The following is a 20,981-nucleotide window of genomic DNA, read 5'->3' as shown; positions in this document are numbered from 1 at the left end:
GGCCGCCCCGCCCCTCCCCCATCCTGAACCGCCACCGCCCAGCCGCCCCGCCCCGCCCCGCCCGTAGCCGTGGTAGTTTTTTTCTGTTTTTATTTAGTTTATGTTTGTTTAATTTAGGTTAGGTTAGTTTAGTTTAGTTTAGGTTAGTTAAGGTTAATTTAGTTTAGGTTACATTTAGTTTATAGTTTTTTAGGTTTTTTTCTATTTTTAAGAATAAACAAGAAAGATTAAAAAAAGAAGTAAAAGACACTTGTGTGCGTCGGTCCTAAACAAATGGGTTTTAACCCCTTTCCGCGACGGCATCTGGAACCGTCGCCAAGTGAGTGTGGGCGATAGGGGGGTCCTTCCCACACGACCCAGAAACCATCAGGGATAGGCCCTCCTGGCACACATGTTTGGCAAAATGAGGTCGTGTGCGACTGGCGGGCGCGCAAATACGGAAATACTTACAGTATAGCTAAAAATACAATTATACGGTGAAATTGTTTCCGGTCGCAAGTACATCCCACAGAGTCAGTCCCCGCTAAACGTTTCCGTTCGGATGTACATCCCAATACAGACGCTCCAAGGAAAACGTTTGCGCAAGTGGCGTAACGCAAACAGTTTTGAAGAGAATGTCGTGTGTGATTCTTCATTGATCCAACATGGTTTATTCCTAGAAACTGTGTGCGTTGCCTGAGGTCATCACCCACGGTGGTTTCTCATTAACCGTTTGGAATAGGAAAACCCAATTAGCAAGCTAATTGGCCAATTAGCGGGCCAATTTCCCTATTATTAATAATCCATTTACTAATCTAATTGACATTCATATTAAGCACATAATATATTCCATTTCCATATTAAGGAAGCAGGCTTTCATAATTGAAATACATCAGAGTACAACATGATATAGCTTTATCACTCAGCTACCCCATTACACAACTGCACCAGCAGCAAGTTTCACATGCAACATCTAGAACCTTTCAAAATTAGCATCGTAGACGGTAAATAGAGAGATGCATATCATCTGGAAAAATGCTGAAGTGGAAGGCGAATATGATTGACCGTCCATCCTTCGACCTCTTCAGGAAAACCGTTGAAGGTCTTTGCAACTTTAGGCCAGTGCCTGTAGATGATTGATCGTCCATCCTTGGACCTCTTTAGGAACACTTCAATAATGAACCATGGATGTTGTATGAAAACTTTCCTCGCCTCCTGACCACAGAGGTGGTTTGAGAGGTAATCATCAGTGAAGCCTGAAAACAAGGATGTGCATAAATATCTTCTCTGTATTAGAAATGGGGCAAAGGAATACAAAAGGCAAGGTATAATAGTTAATACCATCTTGTAAACGTCGGTGCTTCCCATTGTTTCCCTGCAATACATATAAGGTAGTTACTCATCAGGTTAAGTAAGGGTTCGCATGCTATCAGTAAAATATGTTGATGATAAATATGCACATTGCAGATTCATCAGATTAATTCAAGCCACATGGAAAACCCATTTATCCAAACCAAGCATGATTAAGAACTAGGAAATATAGCACTTGTATATGTTTCTCATGTATTAAGTGCAGCCAAATTCGATTTATTCCTCACATGGTATACAATAACAGAATGCAGCCACATCAATTGAACATCGCATTGCAGAATTGAACCAAGCAGTTAACTAAACACCACAACAAATGAACCAAACGTTAACTAAGCACCACATTGCACAATATAACATAGTCCTAATAGAAGATGAGACAATTAACCAAACCAAGCATGCTTAACAACTTGGAAATATAACAATTGTATTTGTTTCTCATGTATTTAGTATAGCCAAATTCGAATTATTCCTCACATGGTATACAATAACAGAATGCAGCCACAACAATTGAACATCACAATGCAGAATTGAACCAAGCAGTTAACTAAACACCAAAACAAGTGAACCAAGCCACAACAAATGAACGAAGCAGTTAAGTAAACACCAATTGAACAATATAACACACTCCTAATAGAAGACAAGACAATTTAGCAAACCAAGCATGCTTAACAACTTGGAAATATTGCACCCTGAAGAATAGAACATCACATTTATAGAATTGAACCAAGCAGTTAATTGAATACCACATTGCAAGACATATAGAACATATACACTATAGCAGAAGATTGCATGGTAAAAGTAGATAGCACAATTCACTACAATTTGTTAAGGAAATGCAGTAGCTAGCAAACTGAACATGGGTCCTTGTAGTGAGCTAATAAGACAAGCTACTCCTCATTGTCGGAGATATCGATGACGATTGGCTCCTTGGACATGGAAGAGGGCGAGGCCTCCGCATCATGGGTGCCCTCATTGTAGTGGTGAGTTGCCTGAGATGCTCCAGGCACCAACCTGCTGGCTCTCGAGATGAGGTAAGCACGTGCACGCTAAGAAAACACCTCGTAGTCTTTGTCGAAGGCACCGACGGTGGCCTCGAGAAAACGCCACGAACGTCATTTAAAGCACCCAACCGCATCGCGGCATCGGCGCGCGAGGCGTCAATGGTGGCCTCGACGGTGAGGTGCTCCTCCAGGAACTGGGGGTTGGCACGAATGGCAGCCATCGCGACCTCATCCGCCCGTGCGGCCGTGATTTGCTTCTCCGCTGCCAAATGCTCCTTGAGGTCTTGGCTATACTGTGTGCACCATGGCTTAGGCCGATGCTTATTTGGTGGAGGGGTCGGTGATTTGGGTGGAATGTGTCGCACTAACGGCGGCGGTCGGGGCATGTGAGTTGTGGAAGGAGGAGGAGGATGGGGGTCGGTGTGGATTACCTGCCTGGATAGGCGAGGCCGAGCAGTGTGAAGGAGGGTCGCCGGCGAGGAGGCGGCGGCACTGCAAGCAAGGAGTGAAGGTTTCAACTTGGAAAGGAAGGCGGAAAGGGGGGAAATGTGGCTTTTGGTAAGGGGGAGGGGGCGGGGAGGTAGATATTTCCGCGGAAGCCAAAAATTTGGAATCCCTTCAGCCAAAAAACTGTCGTGCAAAGTGTCATCAGACACGTTCCCTTATTCAGACACGGTCCGAAGATATTTTGTGTTTCATCTCACATGGTTCGTTATAATAAACTGTGTGGGGTCTACTTGATTTTTTGTCTTGATTTGAATTACATAATGGGGTCACAGCGTCCATGGACAGTGTTTCAATTACTAGACCTTTTACCTGAAGTGATCATAAAAGAATTGGAATTATTCAGGGTTCGTTTGGACATCTTTACACATTAAGTGAGTTTTCAAAGCATTTATGTGCATAATTCGAATTTTTACTACATGCACACGCTCCAGCGCATATAAATTCGTTGAAAAATCAAATCTTTGTCCTTGGGTGCATGCTTAGGTCCCATGCAAGAAATGGGAATGAATGTCAAACATCGTGCCACTGTCACTCGGCCAGAAACATTGAGATACCTATTTTTTAAATTCTAGTAAATCTAAAACTCGTATGAAATTCATGAAACTTGGCATGCTATCATGGAGCGGCATTAACGTACTGTGGTAAAGTTTTTGGCCCATTTGGGGCAGGTTTGGGTATATGCTTCTCACAAGCCAGAGCTTCTCACAACAACCATGATGGTTTCGGTAGGGAAGGCCCCAACTTTGGGGACGAAACGATATCCATTGCCTCTAATTGCTTTCAATTTTTTTCTAGTGTCAACATAGAACAACAAGAGTGTTGTGTTATCTTTTGTGATTCTTCGGGGTTCGTTTGGACATTTCCATGCATTAAGTGAGTTTTCAATGCATTTATGTCCATAATTCAAATGTGAAATACATGCACATGCTCAAGTGCATATAAATTCGTTGAAAATGTGAATGAATTTCAAACACCATGGCACCGTTGATTGCCCGCAAAATAGTGAGATGCCTGGTTTATAAATTCTAGTAAATCGAAAACTCGTCTGAAATTCATGCAACTTGGCAAGCTATCATGGAGCGGCATTGACATGTTGTGGTTCAAAATTTGTCCAATTTGGGCCAGGTTTGGGTATATGCTTCACACAAACCGGAGCTTCTCACAATAAGCATGATGATTTTTGGTAGGGAACGTCCTACCTTTGGGGACGAAACGATATCCATTGCCTCTTATTGCTTTCAAGTTTTTTTCTCGTGTCAACATAGAACAACATGAGTGTTTTGTGACTTTTTATGATTTTTTGGGGTTTGTTTGGACATTTGTATGCATTAACTCGGTTTTTAATGCATTTATGTGCATAATTCAAATTTGAACTAAAAGCGCATGCTCAAGTGCATACAAATTCGTTGAAAAATCAAATCTGTGTCCTTGGGTGCATTCTTAGATCCCATGCAAGAAATGGGAATGAATTTCAAACACCACAACACCGTTGATTGCCCGCAAAACAGTGAGATGCCTGTTTTTGAATTCTAGTAAATCGAAAACTCGTCTAAAATTCATGAAACTCGGCATGCTATCATGGAGCGGCATCAACACGTCATGGTACAAATTTTGTCCCATTTGGGGCAATTTTGGGTATATGCTTCTCACAAACCGGAGCTTCTCACAACAAGCATGATGGTTTTTGGTAGGGACCATCTCACCTTTGGGGACGAAACGATATCCATTGCCTCTTATTGCTTTCAAGTTTTTTTCTCGTGTCAACATAGAACAACAGGAGTGTTGTGTGAATTTTTGTGATTTTCCGTTGTTCGTTTGGACATTTTTATGCATTAACTGAGTTTTCAATGCATTTACGTGCATAATTCAAATTTGAACTACATGCGCATGCTCAAGTGCATATAAATTCGTTGAAAAATCAAATCCGTGTCCTTGGGTGCATGCTTAGGTCCCACGCAAGAAATGGGAATGAATTTCAAACACCAGGGCACCATTGATTGCCGGCAAAACATTGAGATGCCTGGTTTTTAAATTCTAGTAAATCCAAAACTCGTCTGAAATTCATGAAACTTGGCATGGTAACATGGAAGGGCACTCGAATAATGACAGCCAACAAAGGCATTTTGAAAAAATAGCTACCACTTTAATATCTCAAATGTTTGTATAATTCAAACCGTGTGCGCTCGGTTAACCATTCACATGACGCCACGTGTCTTTGTTTTAATGGCTATAGGAGGTGCCGCGTGGACAGCTGCTTGACTGAACGGGAGGCGTGCAACTGCAGTCCGGTGCGCAGGCTCACCTGGGTGCGTACAAGCTGTTCAACGCAGGATCTGTGCATCTCTTCAACGCAAACGGTTCAGATTACGGTATGTGAATTAAAGGCAGACTTCGGCGCTAAGCCAAGAGACACTGCGATTTGTCAAAATATGCAGCTAAAACTCAATATGACCATCTATTTTTTGCAACCAAAATTTAGTAATTAAGCATATATTTCATTCATACTAGAGATTAAGCAGTCGTTCTCACCGAGAAGCGAGACAGCCTTGGACCGCCGCCCGCCTCGCTCCCACTGGTCTATATTAATGGCGCCGCCGAGAGGCTGCACCCCCCATCCTCGCCACACTCACAACTCCTCACTCTCCGCCCGCATCCTCGACGCCGCTCTGAGTCCTCAATGCCATCAGTGTACGAGGATACCGCCAAAGCGCCCCATCGGAGGGTGTGGCGATGCCGGGGCTGCTGAAGCACCGGAGCACGGCATGAATATGGAGACAGAGGTTCCCGTCCCGGCCGACGAGGTGGAGAACGAGGCTGCCAACAAGCGGAGGCGGGTCGAGAAAGAACCACAAGCGACTCCAGCAGGCCTAGACTTCATCAACAACCTCCCCGATGAGATGTTGATAGTCATCATATCCCTCCTCCCAATCAGAAATCGGGCGAGGACAGCTGCCGTTTCCGGGCGGTGGCGCACCTATTACTCCGCACCCCTGTCGACCTCCTCCACGCCCACAAGCTCTGCCATGGCTATCGCCAAAGCTTGGATGCGTTCTCCCAGATCCTCGGCAGTCACCATGGCCCAATCAAAGGCCTTTTCGCGGGCAAGTTCCGTTCAAGTGGCTAGGAGCAAGCCAAGCTTGACGAGTGGTTCCGATCCCGCGCAATAGATCAGCTCGAGAAGCTAAGTTATAATGATGGGCATATGAGCTTCCTGCCAACGTCCGCGCTCCACTTCGCGCCCATGCTGCGCCTCGCCAAGTTCATGAACTGCCATCCCCCCCCTAATGACGTGTCCACTCTTTTTCTACCACGACTGAAGCGCCTCGAGCTCGTCGCCGTCCACATCCCCAAGTATGACATGGAGCACCTGCTCCGTGGCTGTACTGCACTCGAGTTCCTTCGTCTTTAGGCGATGAATTGGTCAAGTACCTTGCACATCACCTCCAAGACTCTCCGCACTATTTATGTGTGTAGCTGGTGCTGCAACGAGAGATCAGAAAAGGTGGACCTCAATGTGGTCATCAAGGACACACCTTCACTTGAGAGATTACTTGTAGTTGATCAACAAGGTCCAACAAGAATCAATGTCATTTCTGCGCTGAAATTGAAAGTGGTGGGCTACACGTCTGTCAAATACTACAACTTTCAGGTACAACAGTCGCCTTATATACCTCTCCTTCTTCATATCAATGTTCTAACTAGTTTTGAAGATGTATGTTTGTTTGTCATCCATCGAACTTCACCCAGACTCTGGGCACAGTGAAGGTCTTGGCACTAGAATCTGTCGTCCCCAACCTAGACCAAGTTTTTAGTTACCTGAGATGCTTTCCGTGCCTGAAGAAGCTATATATCGAGGTGATGTTCCTTTCCTGTTAAATGTTAACCATAATGGATTTAAGTTTTTTCACCATTTCCCATGTTTACAATGACTATGTACCACGATTTCTGAAGGAATTTTGGAGGTTTTAGGACATACACCCCCACCCCATATTGGTTGCTTCATTCATATGGTTACAATCGTCCATAAGCATTTATCCTTTGGATTCATATGTACTAGTTTTCTTAGCGAATTTTTTCATCCAATCCAACCTCTTGTGAAGAAGGCTACATGTTTCTAGATTGTAATCAAATCAATGCCCATGTTAATCATGACATATTGAATATGGCACGTTGGTGCATTTGACAAATCCTGCAAACCAAATGGGCATGTAGCATTGTTCAAAACTACATGTAGGCACTAACACGTTCTCTTCTTTTGTAGTGCATATTAGGCCCGGTGGAAGATGTTGATAACAACAATCACATCGAATGCCTGGATCTGCATCTCTCAAATATTACTTTGAACTCCTACCGACGGACCCCACCACAGATTACACTCGCCATTTTCTTTCTTGCCAGAGCAAATGTGCTGAGGGTACTGAGGTTGAACACACATTTAATTAGGAAAGATCAATGGCATTATTATCAGAAGAGGCTGGTACAACGGAATGGAAGTGCCTCCAAAAATGCCAAACTTCGTATTGGAAGAGAATATGGCAAAGCAATTGGAAGTTATTGTGTCAAACTCATACATGACTTTTCAAGGGCTGATCCCTTTTCAGAAATGACGCAGCTTGGAATGTTTAAATTTGGGCATTGTAATGTTTGAACTTGAACCTTGCAATATTTATGGTATTTGTTATATTGAACAATTTATGTTCTCTTTTCTCAACGCAAACTGTTCATCCGGGTGAACCGCATGTCATACATCGCACATACCTTGATCCGGCTAACCGTTTATTTTGTGTTGCCTAATCACAAACAGTTCATCCGAGTGAACCACATGTTGTACATCGCACATGCCTTCATCAGGTGTAACGCCCCGGACACACCCGCCGGTGGTCGTTACTCCTGGCGGGATCTAGACTGGCCCCACAGATCAATACTAGTCTTTTCTGCGCACTTTGTCCTCACTCGTGCGCACCCGGGAGCAACTTCCCGGTCGGTCACCCATCCTGACACTACTCCAAGCTGAGCACGCTTAACTTTGGAGTTCTGTCTGAATGGGCTCCCGGAAAAGAAGGAATTCCTTATTGATATGAGAAGTCTATCATCCCTAATAAGCCAGGCCATCACATACACCCCCACTCAAAGGAATCACGTCCTCGTCGGGCCAAAGGAACGATCCCTCTTGGCACATACATGTGTGCATCCAGTCCGGTACATGTGCCATGCCCGGTGCCACGACGGGTCACAAACGTCATGAACAACATGACCGCGCAATACTACTGGAAAGTACAGTTTCAATATTGCCCATACGTAATCCTTTATATAGACGTTGACGCGGACGGACACTAAGATGGAATAAGCCCTCTAATATACCCAATGTACCCGCAACAATATGATGAGAAGCTATTCCCCCGGAACAAAAGGATCAAAACCTTCTGCACCCCACGCTGGATTTACAGCTTGTACTTTTTCAGTTAGTCCATAAGGATCGGATACCCATATCCGAGGACCATACAAACCCGTTACATGAAATGCCCCAAAGCCAAAGCAAGCCACCCCTGCAAGAAATAAATGAATTCCAAAGATCTTGGGAAAATCCAAAGAGGGTTTTCCCGTCCGCTCATCAGAGAATATTTCTAGTTCCCAATATACCCAATGCCAGATCGCTGCCAAGAAACACAAGCCAGAAAACACAATATGCGTACCCGCCACACCTTCATAACTCCAAATACCCGGATTTGTTCCAGTTCCTGCTGAAATACTCCAACCACCCCATGAATCTGTTATTCCTAAACGAGTCATGAAGGGAATTACGAACATACCTTGTCTCCACATTGGATCCAGAACAGGATCAGAGGGATCAAAAACTACTAATTCATATAAAGCCATTGAGCCAACCCAACCAGAAACTAGAGTTGTGTGCATTATATGCACCACAAGAAATTGACCCGGATCATTTAATACGACAGTATTAACACGATACCAAGGCAAACCCATGGAAATACCCCTTTAGCTAAGAAAAATAGACACGATGTCGCTTTATTTCATCGCATTGAAAAAGACTATCCATATCCTATGTACCTAACCCTCCTAGGGGATTCTGTGTCAGAAAGCGCGAATATTTATTTCGTTCCATTAAAAATAAGAAGCCAATTCTGTTCATAAGAAGAAAGAGAAGCAGATCTATTCTATACTCGATAAGTGCCAATATGCAATGGGTAACTTGGCCAATTTGGAAAAAACGAAGAATAGATCGCTACCCCTCTTTATTTAGCATTCAAATAACCCATTCCTTTTTCTTTATTCAATCTGTGTTACATTCCTTATATTTATAACCTTTCAATCTACATATTAATAGAATCTATAGTATTCATATAGAATAATAATAAAAATTAAGACAATAAACTGCGGATTCTTTCTTTCTGTTCCATTCTTACGTTTCCACATTAAAGTGTGGTTTTCTTACTTAAATTTAATAATATTAATCTAATATGCCCATTGGTGTTCCAAAAGTACCTTACCGGATTCCTGGAGATGAAGAAGCGACTTGGATTGACTTATATGATGTTATGTATCGAGAAAGGACACTTTTTTTAGGTCAAGAGATTCGTTGCAAGATCACGAATCATATTACAGGTCTCATGGTATATATGAGTATAGAAGATGGAATTAGTGATATTTTTTTGTTTACAAACTCCCCAGGCGGGTGGCTAATCTCAGGAATGGCTATTTTTGATACGATGCAAACGGTGACACCAGATATATATATACAATATGCCTCGGAATAGCCGCCTCCATGGCGTCCTTCATTCTGCTTGGAGGAGAACCCACCAAGCATATAGCATTCCCTCACGTGAGGATTATGCTTCACCAACCTGCTAGTGCTTATTATCAGGCAAGGACACCAGAATTTTTACTAGAAGTAGAAGAGTTACACAAAGTTCGCGAAATGATCACAAGGGTTTATCCAGTAAGAACAGGCAAGCCTTTTTGGGTTGTATCCGAAGACATGGAAAGGGATGTTTTTATGTTAGCAGACAAAGCCAAAGCTTATGGACTTGTCGATATTGTAGGGGATGAAATGATTGACAAGCATTGCGATGCTGATCCAGTGTGGTTTCCAGAAATGTTTAAGGATTAGTAGTGTCCGGATTTCTTGTAAAGTTATTTCACAGCTAAATTCGTGTTTTCCTCGATTTAATAGAAAATAAAAAGACTTCATGATGAGCAATCATCAGGTTAAGACGGATCTAAACCAATCCATTTTTTTCTATATACATACAACATGCCGATGGTTAAACAACTTATTAGAAACGCAAGGCATCCAGTACGGAATGCTTGAAAAACAGCTGCGCTTAAAGGATGCCCTCAGCGTCGAGGAACATGTGCTAGGGTGTATGTGCAACTCGTTCAGATCATGACTTCAAACAAATATAAAAAAATTGAAGTATCCATGATTAGTACCAATGAATAGGATATAGCTTCTCTATCCTAGATTTCTATGGTATATGGAATTTATGGTTTCCTTTGGTGCAAATCCAATTATCTCAATTGGAAATAAGAATCAATTCTCCCATTGGTAGCAAATGGTTATCCATTAAGCGGAGGAAATAGTAATAAAAAGAAAAAGGCTTATGCTCCTTTATCTTAAAAGAACGGACTAACAGGGTCAGCTACTTAGCCAACTTTCATAATTAAATACTGTCACTGTATGGATAACTCTTGTTGTGAAAAGAGCTATTTACTCTATAATGGATAGGTAGAGCCAAAGAATGTGGACTATACAAGTTCGCAATACCTTTTGATGAAAGAAAGGGCTCCGGTGTATAGAGAGGGCCTCACCGTTTAAAAGGGAACCATAGAAACGATGGAACCCACTATTTTTTAGTATTATTAGAATGAATTTGTTATTTCGTATAGAAATAACTGAACGGAGTGGAATAAAAAATCGTGGTTGGGAAGGTTACTATAGCAAAAGCCATTGGAATTAATATTTTATATATCGGAATAATTAGTTTTGTTATTAATGAGAAAAAGGGTGGCTAAAAGAAGAGAGATCATTAGTTATTCATTAAGGTTAATTTGATTCAATGACCAGAGTTCCGCGAGGATATATAGCCCGGAGACGACGAACAAAAATGCATTCATTTGCCTCAAAATTTAGAGGGGCTCATTTAAGACTTAATCGAACGATTACCCAACAGGTAAAAAGAGCTTTTGTTTCCTCTCATCAAGATAGAGGTAGGCAAAAGAGGGATTTTCGTCGTTTGTGGATCACTCGGATAAACACAGCAACGCGGGTATATAAAGTATTCGATAGTTATAGTAAATTAATACACAACCTGTACAAGAAGAAATTGATTCTTAATCGTAAAATTCTTGCACAAGTAGCTGTATCAAATCCAAATAATCTTTACATGATTTCCAATAAAATAAAGATCATCAATTAAAGGTATAAATAAAGTAATATACTGGAATAATAAAAGATGAATTCCCGGAGAGGGAACTCCGGGAAGATACAATAAATTAAGATTAAGTGGTAGGAATCAAAGAGCTGGATTACTTTCTTTATAATATATATAGGTATGGCCCTTTCGAATTCGAATAAAACATCAACAATCGGAACTTAAGTTCCGGTTGTTGTTTCTTAAATTTTGGTTGTTGTTCCTTAAGTTTCGATTGGAATTGTACTTTTGTGTTAATTGAGGAATATGTCTAGTTTTTCTGGGTCTAGAACCTGTAATTATTGAAATTGACTGGGCTTGAAATTGCTTTTCATTCTCATAGTTACGAAACGGTAAGAAAGATAAAATACGAGCCTGTTTTATAGAAAGAGTAATTAATCGTTGTTGTTTCAACGTTAATTTATTTATTCGTCTCGATAATATTTTTCCTTGTTCACTAATAAATCTATTAATTAAACTCATATTTCTATAATCAATTCGATCTCCCGGGACAATCCGGGGACGCCTACGAAAAGGTTGTTTAGATTTACGAAAAGGTTGCTTGAATTTACGAAAAGTTTGCTTGGATTTACGAAAGGGTTGCTTGGATTTATTAAAAGTTTTCTTGGATTTACTAAAGGGTTGCTTAGATTTAAGAAAAGGTTGTTTAGATGTACACATGATTTATTCCTTATTTAAAATTTGAAAATTTGAAAATTCACTTCTTTATTTTATTAATATAGGATCCAGAAGAAGTAGTTTTTCTTTGATCCATATCTTATTTGGTTCATATTATAGTATATGAATACCCTCTTTACATATGAAATAATATCTACCGGAAATCAGATGAGTTGATTTGTATTTTGTATTCTATACTATGTTTTCTTTATATATTAAATATGAAGTTCTTACTCTTTCTGTTGTTTGGAAAGATCAAACACACGATGTTCCTATTTCTTTATCTCGTGATGAGTCGTATGCTTGCGACAATAACGACAAAATTTTTTGAATTCTAATTGTCCAGGTGTATTGTGGCGATTCTTTTGAGTACTATATCTAGAAATCCCCGTCGATTCCTCATTGGCACCTTTTCGAACACAACTGATGCATTCCAAAATAACTCTGATTCTAACATCTTTTCCCTTGGCCATGAACCTCCTTTTCTTTTTGGATTGGCTTAACTTAATTCTTCTACTTATTCTTTTATTCTTATATTTTGAATCCGGAGAAGAAGAATAAAATTCATTAGAATAATTTTTATTCTTTAATTAAGTAATAAAAAATAGATAAATAATTAAAGAATAAAATCCTTGTCGAATTAGCAAAGATTTTGGTTCGAAATCCTTTCATTTAATTAGCCAGCCCCGCCTTTTCTATGCTCTGATTTCTGAGGCCTTATTTAGCTTGGGTACCCCTTTAAATTGAATTTCTATTTTCAAAAATAGGGTTTACCAAATTTTTAATGACTCTGAGGTTCAACCCAATCCATCTTTTCTTTGTTTTTCCTTCCGATACTAAAAAAAGATTGAAAAGGATCAAATTTTGTCATATCACGAAGAAATCTATCCCTCCCATAACAATAACTAGAATTAGAAAAAGGGAATGACAAAGCATCTGGGAATAAACGATTAATTTCTATCAATAAACCTGCTAAAGCACCAAACCATAGAGTACATAGCATGGGTGCTACAGAGAGATATGTTTTTATATCCCGCATTGAAAATCCTCCTTCCTTGTTGGAATACATATATGATCATAAACTCTTGCCCAAGATTGTTATGCTATATATAAAACGAACCATATCAACGAAATTTTCCTATCCCTAAAAAAGAAAAAGATGACCCCTTCTTCCTATATATTACCAAGGAAAAGTAATCCTTCTTTTATAGGTGAAATTATATTGGATTTTATATGTATATAATTCCTTAATTATATGAGACCAAAAAGAACAAATGACACGAGGATTCTATATATAGATAGAGAAAGAAAGAAGAAGAAAATTAAGATGTGGAAAAGAAGACAGGAATTGTGTACAATGGCATTGTACAACAATTTAATTTGGAAAAGGGATGTAGCGCAGCTTGGTATCGCGTTTGTTTTGGGTACAAAATGTCACAGGTTCAAATCCTGTCATCCCTACCTATTACTTCTTTCTTCTTTATAGGCAGTAGCGACGAGATCAATTAAAGTAAAGTGGGTATAACTTGAATTTGTGGAGACTATACGTACGTGAGATACATTAGGAATAGAAAAAGATTTTCTTTTTGAATGAATGAAAGCTCTCTTAGTTCAGTTCGGTAGAACGCAGGTCTCCAAAACCCGATGTCGTAGGTTCAAATCCTACAGAGCATGATTCCATCTATTTTATGTCGAAGCAGAGTAAAATAACTTAACAAAATTGAATTGTAACTCCAATTTCAAATTGACCTCCTCTTTGGTCTGGAGGAGGTCAATAAAAAAAAAGACTCAATCAAAGATCCAACTGATCCCCACGCATGTATTGCAAATATCCGGCCTCCCGGGCCTGGTGCGCCGCGCCCGCCGACTGGCCGTCTGCCGCCCGCTCCCCGCGTGAGACGCTGTGCCACCACCGTCTTCTCCACTTCCGTTTGCCGGAGCAGCTCCGGCCACCGCCTCCACGCGCCTCGCCGGAGTTCGGCGCTCCGCATCGCCGCCGTGTAGTCTCGGCGCCCGAGCTCGCCGGCCGACGCCGTCCGCCGTGGCACGCCGCCTGGACACCGCCTCCGTTCGCCGGCGTCGACCGCCGCCATCTCCCGCCACAGCATCGCCGGCGCAAGCGCCGCCCCGCCGCCATCCTTTCTCGTCCTCGCCTCGCCGGAGAAGATCCGCCTCGCTGGAGTTCGAAGTCCGGCCGGATCTGGGGAGTGGGATGAGATCCACCACTCCCCAAACCAAACGCACCCTCCCCCGAGCCGGATCTTGTCATCCCGGATCCCTCCGTCCCGTTAACTTTTCGCGGAGGTAAAATTTCACTAAATCCCCGAAATTTCCAGATTCATATGCTCATGTTCATCATGTCATAACTTCGCATCCGTAGCTCCGTTTTGCGCGTGTAGCATATCAAAATGTTCGTCTCAACGAGTACATCATTCCATCTCAGTGAATGATTTTCATTTGAGCTCATCTTGATGCCCGAAATGCTGTTGGAAGAGGGCTATGTGATGAATTTGTCAGATCTGTTTCAGCAAATAGCTATTTGTGATTTTTGCCATGATTAATGTGTGCATGATATGATCCTGAGCTCTACATGTGTTTTGTTATATGCCATGCCATCTTTACAGTGGTGCTTGCCATGTATTTTTGTGATCTATGTGGTGACTAGCACAAGCTTGCAAATTAGCGTAGTCGGTAATGCTGATTTTAGGGACTTAGAATTTCACTCAGTCCTTATCCTGATTTTGTTGTTATCCCATATGTTCATGTTGTTTCCTAGTGATGCGTGCCTCTTTTAAGGATGATCAGTAAGGATGTTTTGTTATTATTGTGGTGCTCTATCCATCCATGTCTTTGTTTGCATTTATGGAGCACCCTAGCTTGAGTCAATCAAGCTCTACTTTTGCTATAAAATGTTCCTGGCAGATTGTTAACATGTTTAGCGATTTTGCCGAGGATGTTGCTATTGATCCGTGCATGCTATGTTGTTGTTCTTGCCATGTATAGCTTCTTTTCCATGTCTTCTTGATGGGTGTATGCTTAGTTTGTCATTATATGCTTTGTAGTGAGTGCATCGAGCTCGTAAACATGCCTACTCATTAACCGATTTGCATGCTCCAGTTTTTCACCAAGTCTGAGATCTGTTTATGTTCTTTCCATGTTCACATGCTTGCAATTGCATTTTTATGATCCCTTTTGGCTCAAGGTCACTAAGGGACTTTTGTTAAGTGCTTTGAGTAGCTTCATGCCATGCCTTGCTTTGCCATGTTAAGTTCCTGTAGCTTGTAGTTTTCGTGCTCTAAAGTGTGCTTCCTGATGGTAAAATCCTGACTTGTTGTTATTTCTCTATGTCTGAAACCTGTTATCTTTTGCACTTTTGCCATGATTGTTTGAACCTGTTATTGGATGGTTTAGCCGTAGCTCAGTGTTCATCTTTTGTCAAGCTTCATGAGTGGATCCCTGCCATGTATTTTGTTGCCATGTTTGAGTGCTGTAGAATGTTGTTCTTGATGCATTTAGATGGCTACTTGCTGATTATCGCAGACCGGTGCCATATTTGTTTTGCTTGCCATTTCCAAACCGTGCATCCGATTCCGGTGATCTTTATATCGATTTCAACCAAAATCATCTCACCTTTCCAACGGCACTCTTGTATTTCCATGTTGAGGCCAGGTTCAATCATTCCTTTCCAAATCATGCATATGCATCACATATCGCATACCGCATATCATATCATGTTCGTGTGTTGGTTGTTTACTATGTTGTGTGCTTCTTTCCGGTGTTGCTTCTTTGGGTTTGTTCCGATAACGTCGCGTTTGTGAGGACCCGTTCGACTACGTCCGTTTGTCTTCTTCATGGACTCGTTCTTCTTTCTTGCGGGATTTCAGGCAAGATGACCATACCCTCGAAATCACTTCTATCTTTGCTTGCTAGTTGCTAGCTCTTTTGCTATGCCTATGCTGCGATACCTACCACTTGCTTATCATGCCTCCCATATTGTTGAGCCAAGCCTCTAACCCACCTTGTCCTAGCAAACCGTTGTTTGGCTATGTTACCGCTTTGCTCAGCCCCTCTTATAGTGTTGTTAGTTGCAGGTGAAGATTGAAGTTTGTTCCTTGTTGGAACATGGAGATGTTGTTCCTTGTTGGAACATGATTACTTGTTGGGATATCACAATACCTCTTATTTAATTAGTGCATCTATATACTTGGTAAAGGGTGGAAGGCTCGGCCTTATGCCTGGTGTTTTGTTCCACTCTTGCCGTCGTAGTTTCCGTCATATCGGTGTCATGTTCCCGGATTTTGCGTTCCTTACGCGGTTGGGTTATAATGGGAACCCCTTGATAGTTCGCCTTGAATAAAACTCTTCCAGCAATGCCCAACATTGGTTTTACCATTCGCCACCTAGCCTTTTCTTTCCCTTGGGTTCTGCAGACTCAAGGGTCATCTTTATTTTAACCCCCCGGGCCAGTGCTCCTCTGAGTGTTGGTCCAAACTAGAGCCCTGTGCAGCGCCCCTCGGGGAAACACGAGGTTTGGTTTTAGTTGTATGGAGAGCTCATCTGAGTGTGCCTTGAGAACGAGATATGTGCAGCTCCTATCGGGATTTGTCGGCACATTCGGGCGGTGTTGCTGGACTTGTTTTACAATTGTCGAGGATGTCTTGTAACCTGGATGCCAAGCCTGATCGGATTTTCTTGGGAGAAGGAATATCCTTCGTTGACCGTGAGAGCTTGTGATGGGCTAAGTTGGGACACCCATGTAGGGATTTGAACTTTCGAAAGCCGTGCCCGCAGTTATGGGCAGATGGGAATTTGTTAATGTCCGGTTGTAGAAAACCTGAAGTTGATCTTAATTTAAATACATCAACCGCGTGTGTAATCGTGATGGTCTCTTTCCGGCGGAGTCTGAGAAGTGAACACGGTGTTGGAGTTATGTTTGACGTAGGTTGTTCTAGGATCACTTCTTGATCATAGTTGTTCGACCGTGCTTTTGCCTTCTCTTCTCACTCTCATTTGCGTATGTTAGCCACCAAATATGCTAGTCGCTTGCTTCAGCTCCACCTCATACCTTTTACCTTACCCATAAGCTTAAATAGTCTTAATCCCGAGGGTGCGAGATTACTGAGTCCCCGTGACTCACAGATACTTCCGAAACCAGCTTGCAGGTGCCGTTGAACCAAGAAGGTGACACAACCAAGCTCAAGGAGGAGCTCGATGAAGATCTTGTCCTTTGTGTTGTTTCCTTCTAGTTGATCAGTAGAGGAGCCCAGTTGGGGTCGATCAGGGATCTGTGTAGAATTTGGGGTAGTCTTCTTTCATTTTGGTACCGTAGTCGAACCCTGATTGTATCTAGATGATGTAATGCTTTATTCATGTAATTGTGTGAAGTGGCGATTGTAAGCCAACTATGTATCTATTTCCCTTATGTATTACATGGGTTGTGCGAAGATTACCTCACTTGCGACATTGCTTTCAATGCGGTTATGCCTCTAAGTCGTGCCGATACCAACTTGTAACGCCCTCGATGCGGCTATATCTCCCACGTGTCGAAGCACGACTCAGAGGCATAACCGCATTGAAAGCAATGTCACAGGTGAGGTAATCTTCACACAACCCATGTAATACATAAGGGAAAGAGATACATAGTTGGCTTACAATCGCCACTTCACACAATTACATGAATAAAGAATTACATTCAACCAGATACAATCAAGGTCTGACTACGGAACCAAAATAAAGAAGACTACCCCAAAAGCTACACAGATCCCCGATCGACTCCAACTGGGCTCCACTACTGATCAACTGAATCGAAACAACACAAAGAATGAGATCTTTATCGAGCTCCTCCTTTGACCTTGGTTGCATCACCTGCGCGGATCAACGACACTTGCAAACTGGTTTTGGAAGTATCTGTGAGTCACGGAGACTCAGTAATCTCACACCCTCGCGATCAAGACTATTTAAGCTTATAGGTAAGGTAAAGGTATGAGGTGGAGCTGCAGCAAGTGACTAGCATATATGGTGGCTAACATACACAAATGAGAGCAAGAAGAGAAGGCAAAGCACGGTCGAGAAACTATGATCAAGAAGTGATCCTAGAACAACCTACGTCCAGCATTACTCCAACACCGTGTTCACATCCCGGACCCCGCCGAGAAGAGACCATCACGGTAACTCACGTGGTTGATGTATTTTAATTAAGATAAACTTCAGGTTTTCTACAATCGGACATTAACAAATTCCCATCTGCCCATAATCGCGGGCATGGCTTTTGAAAGTTCAAATCCCTGTAGGCTCTCACAGTCAACGAAGGATATTCCTTCTCCCAAGACATTCCGATCAGACTCGGCATCCCGGTTACAAGACATCCTCGACAATGGTAAAACAAGACCCGCAAAGCCACCCGAATGTGCCGACAAATCCTGATAGGAGCTGCATATATCTTGTTCTCAGGGCACACCGGATTGTCCAAGGTTCCGTGTAACATCCCAAATTTTCAATTTGGAATGTTATACATTAGGTCATCATGCATATCATATTTTATTTTGCTTTTGGTTTTGATCCTAGAAAATCATAAGCAACTCAAGGACCCACGGAGAGAGTTGGGGATTTCGTTATTTACATATTTGAGTTTTCTCAAATTATGTAAACAGGATCATTTGGTTTATTTTATTTTATCATCAATTATTTCTATTACAAAAATATGAGAGAGGGAATAAAATGACTTTCCCAAAATATAGAAATATTGAGGATTTAATAAAAAAATCAAATAAGTTTTATTTCGGAGTTTTTCGGTATTTTATTTGAATTTACGAAAAATGCGCGTTTTTCAAAGTTGTATTTTGGGCCCAGATAAATGTTCACTTTATCGGGCTTGATTTTAGAAACCCGGCAAAATTTATTTCATGATTTTTGGAGTCCGTTTAGTATTTCTTTTTATTTTTCTTCCGAGCGGATTTATAAAAAAAACGCGAACCGACTACGGGCCGTAACCGGCCAGGACACCGCTGGCCGGGGGCCTTTATATGGCGCCGAAGCCCGAGAGGAGGAGCCCAGCCACCAGCCCCAAACCCTAGCTAGCCGCCGCCCCAGCCGTCGCCGCCGCCCGCCGCCGCCGCCGCCGGAGCTGCGCGACTTTCGAGGTTCGCCGCCACCTCGATTTCCATGCAGTTTTTAAAAAAAAATTCTGGTCGTCGTTTGTCTTTTTCGTCGGATTTTCCGCGGTTATTTTCTGATCGCGATTTCTGATCCGATTTTCGTTTTAGTATAACTTTTCGCTCGTTTATCGGAATCAGGCGATTCAAGCGCCTGGAGTTTCGTCTCGAAACCCTCTTTCCGAATAATCAACTTAAAAAAGTTTTTGCTACTGTAAAATTTAGCCTAGATCCAGATTGCTAGAACGAAGTTGTTTTCTTTCGCCGTTTGATTTCTTTTGCTTTGTTCGATATGATTCTTTTTGCCAACCAGGGTTCTTAAGTTGAACTTTCTGGTTAGATCTTCTATTTGAGTTTTACCTGTGCATTAGATGAGTTCTTATTGTATGCTTGTTGTTTGTCTGCGATAGAATACCTGGAGTGCGCCGCCTGTTACATTGAATCTCTAGGTTACGCGGATCATCAGCAAGGCAAGTAACACTTTGATCATACCTTTTCTACAACCCAGTTTTATTGCATTACATCAATCCTCACACATTGCATGATTAGGATCTAATTAAATTGTGGGATGGGAAGTAGATGAGGTAGTACCTATTACCTGTTTATTATCAAACCTTTGGGAGTTACTTCTACGTTTGCTTATTATGCCATGCTATGCTAGTAGACGTGGATTGGGTGAGTGATATCCATTGACAGATGTGAGATTGTTAATTAATGGTTTATCTAAGGTGGCAACCTAACACACATCTGGGTGGATTGAGGCACCTGGGGTTTCCAGGACTTGCCTGTTTTTATTTGGACCGCCACCCAGGCTCAAAGGGATCATGAGATTATTCATACTAGAAACTTCCGTGTGCAGCCACAAGCCATTATGGGCTCTGGCATAGTTGACTAAGTTGTGCGAACTCTTGCAGTGGTAGACTAGCAGATGTAGGGGATGTAGGTGGTACGGTCTACCCGATCGTAAGGTGCTAGCGCTTCTGAAAGTCTATGTCTCGGTCATCCGTCTTCTCAAACACCCTGTAGTGCGAGAAACCAAACAGAGGCGATCGAGTCTTGTGGGGAAAAGTGCGCAAACCTCTGCAGAGTGTAACAAACTAATCATGGTTAGCCGTGTCCCCGGTTATGGACATCTTGAGTATCTAGTACCTGGATTATCATGTGAATCTCAACATGTTACTCTAAATTAATTTTGATGGGTTTTAATGATGCTACTTAATTGGGATTGAGAATGCTGTCAACCATTCTCAATGTTTAACAACCACCATGATAGTAATTAATTTTATTCCTTTGAAGTAGGGAAAAATTGGCTTTACGCAAAAACAGTAACCATAGAGCTTTCCACCAGCCAAATATGCATATAGTATAGCTGTTGCATTCCATTATTCTCTATGTGTTACCTTGCCAGCATATTCCATGTGCTGACCCGTTTTCGGGCTGCAACGTTAATGTTGCAGACTTTTCAGACGACGATTAAGGAGTTTTAGGTCGTGGTTCTATACTCAGTGATGCCGTTGGAGTTGATGGACTCACTTATCTTCCAAGCCTTCCGCTGTTATCGTTATTAGATGGGCTTAAGCCATGTTTATTGTAATAAGTTCTCTTTTGAGACACTCGATGTAATAAGTGTGTGATTGCTACTCTATTATAAATCCTCCGAGTACTGTGTGGTGTCAGCATTACTGATCCAGGGATGACACCGGAGCACAGAGATAAGACTGTTTGAGGTCTGGTCGCTACAGACATGGTATCAGAGCACACGCTGACTGTAGGACACGACCACTAAGCTAAAGACCTAGATCACTAGATCACTCTCTTCTCTTCTGACTTCTCATCTTTTCTACTCTTTAGGATGGCAGATG

At 41.9% G+C, this 20,981-nt stretch overlaps 1 long non-coding RNA gene across 2 annotated transcripts; it reads right to left on the bottom strand.

Annotated features, from left to right (window-relative positions):
* Nucleotides 1-826: 826 nt before the first annotated feature.
* On the bottom strand, nucleotides 827-13,768 carry LOC147975332 (uncharacterized). 2 transcript variants are annotated; one of them, XR_015600674.1, is made up of 3 exons: nucleotides 9,363-13,768; nucleotides 1,321-1,354; nucleotides 827-1,235 (listed from the first exon to the last, which is right to left on the bottom strand). It is a non-coding gene; the product is annotated as an uncharacterized LOC147975332 (long non-coding RNA). The 2 variants fall into 2 exon arrangements; XR_015600675.1 differs by having other exon boundaries at nucleotides 9,368-13,768.
* Nucleotides 13,769-20,981: the final 7,213 nt, after the last annotated feature.

Source organism: Triticum urartu, chromosome 4A (genome assembly GCF_056163025.1).
Source record: "Triticum urartu cultivar PI428250 chromosome 4A, HENAU_Tu73, whole genome shotgun sequence".
NCBI classification, from domain to species: domain Eukaryota; kingdom Viridiplantae; phylum Streptophyta; class Magnoliopsida; order Poales; family Poaceae; genus Triticum; species Triticum urartu.
Note: the sequence above shows the minus strand (reverse complement) of the source record. Positions and strands in the feature narration are given on the sequence as shown.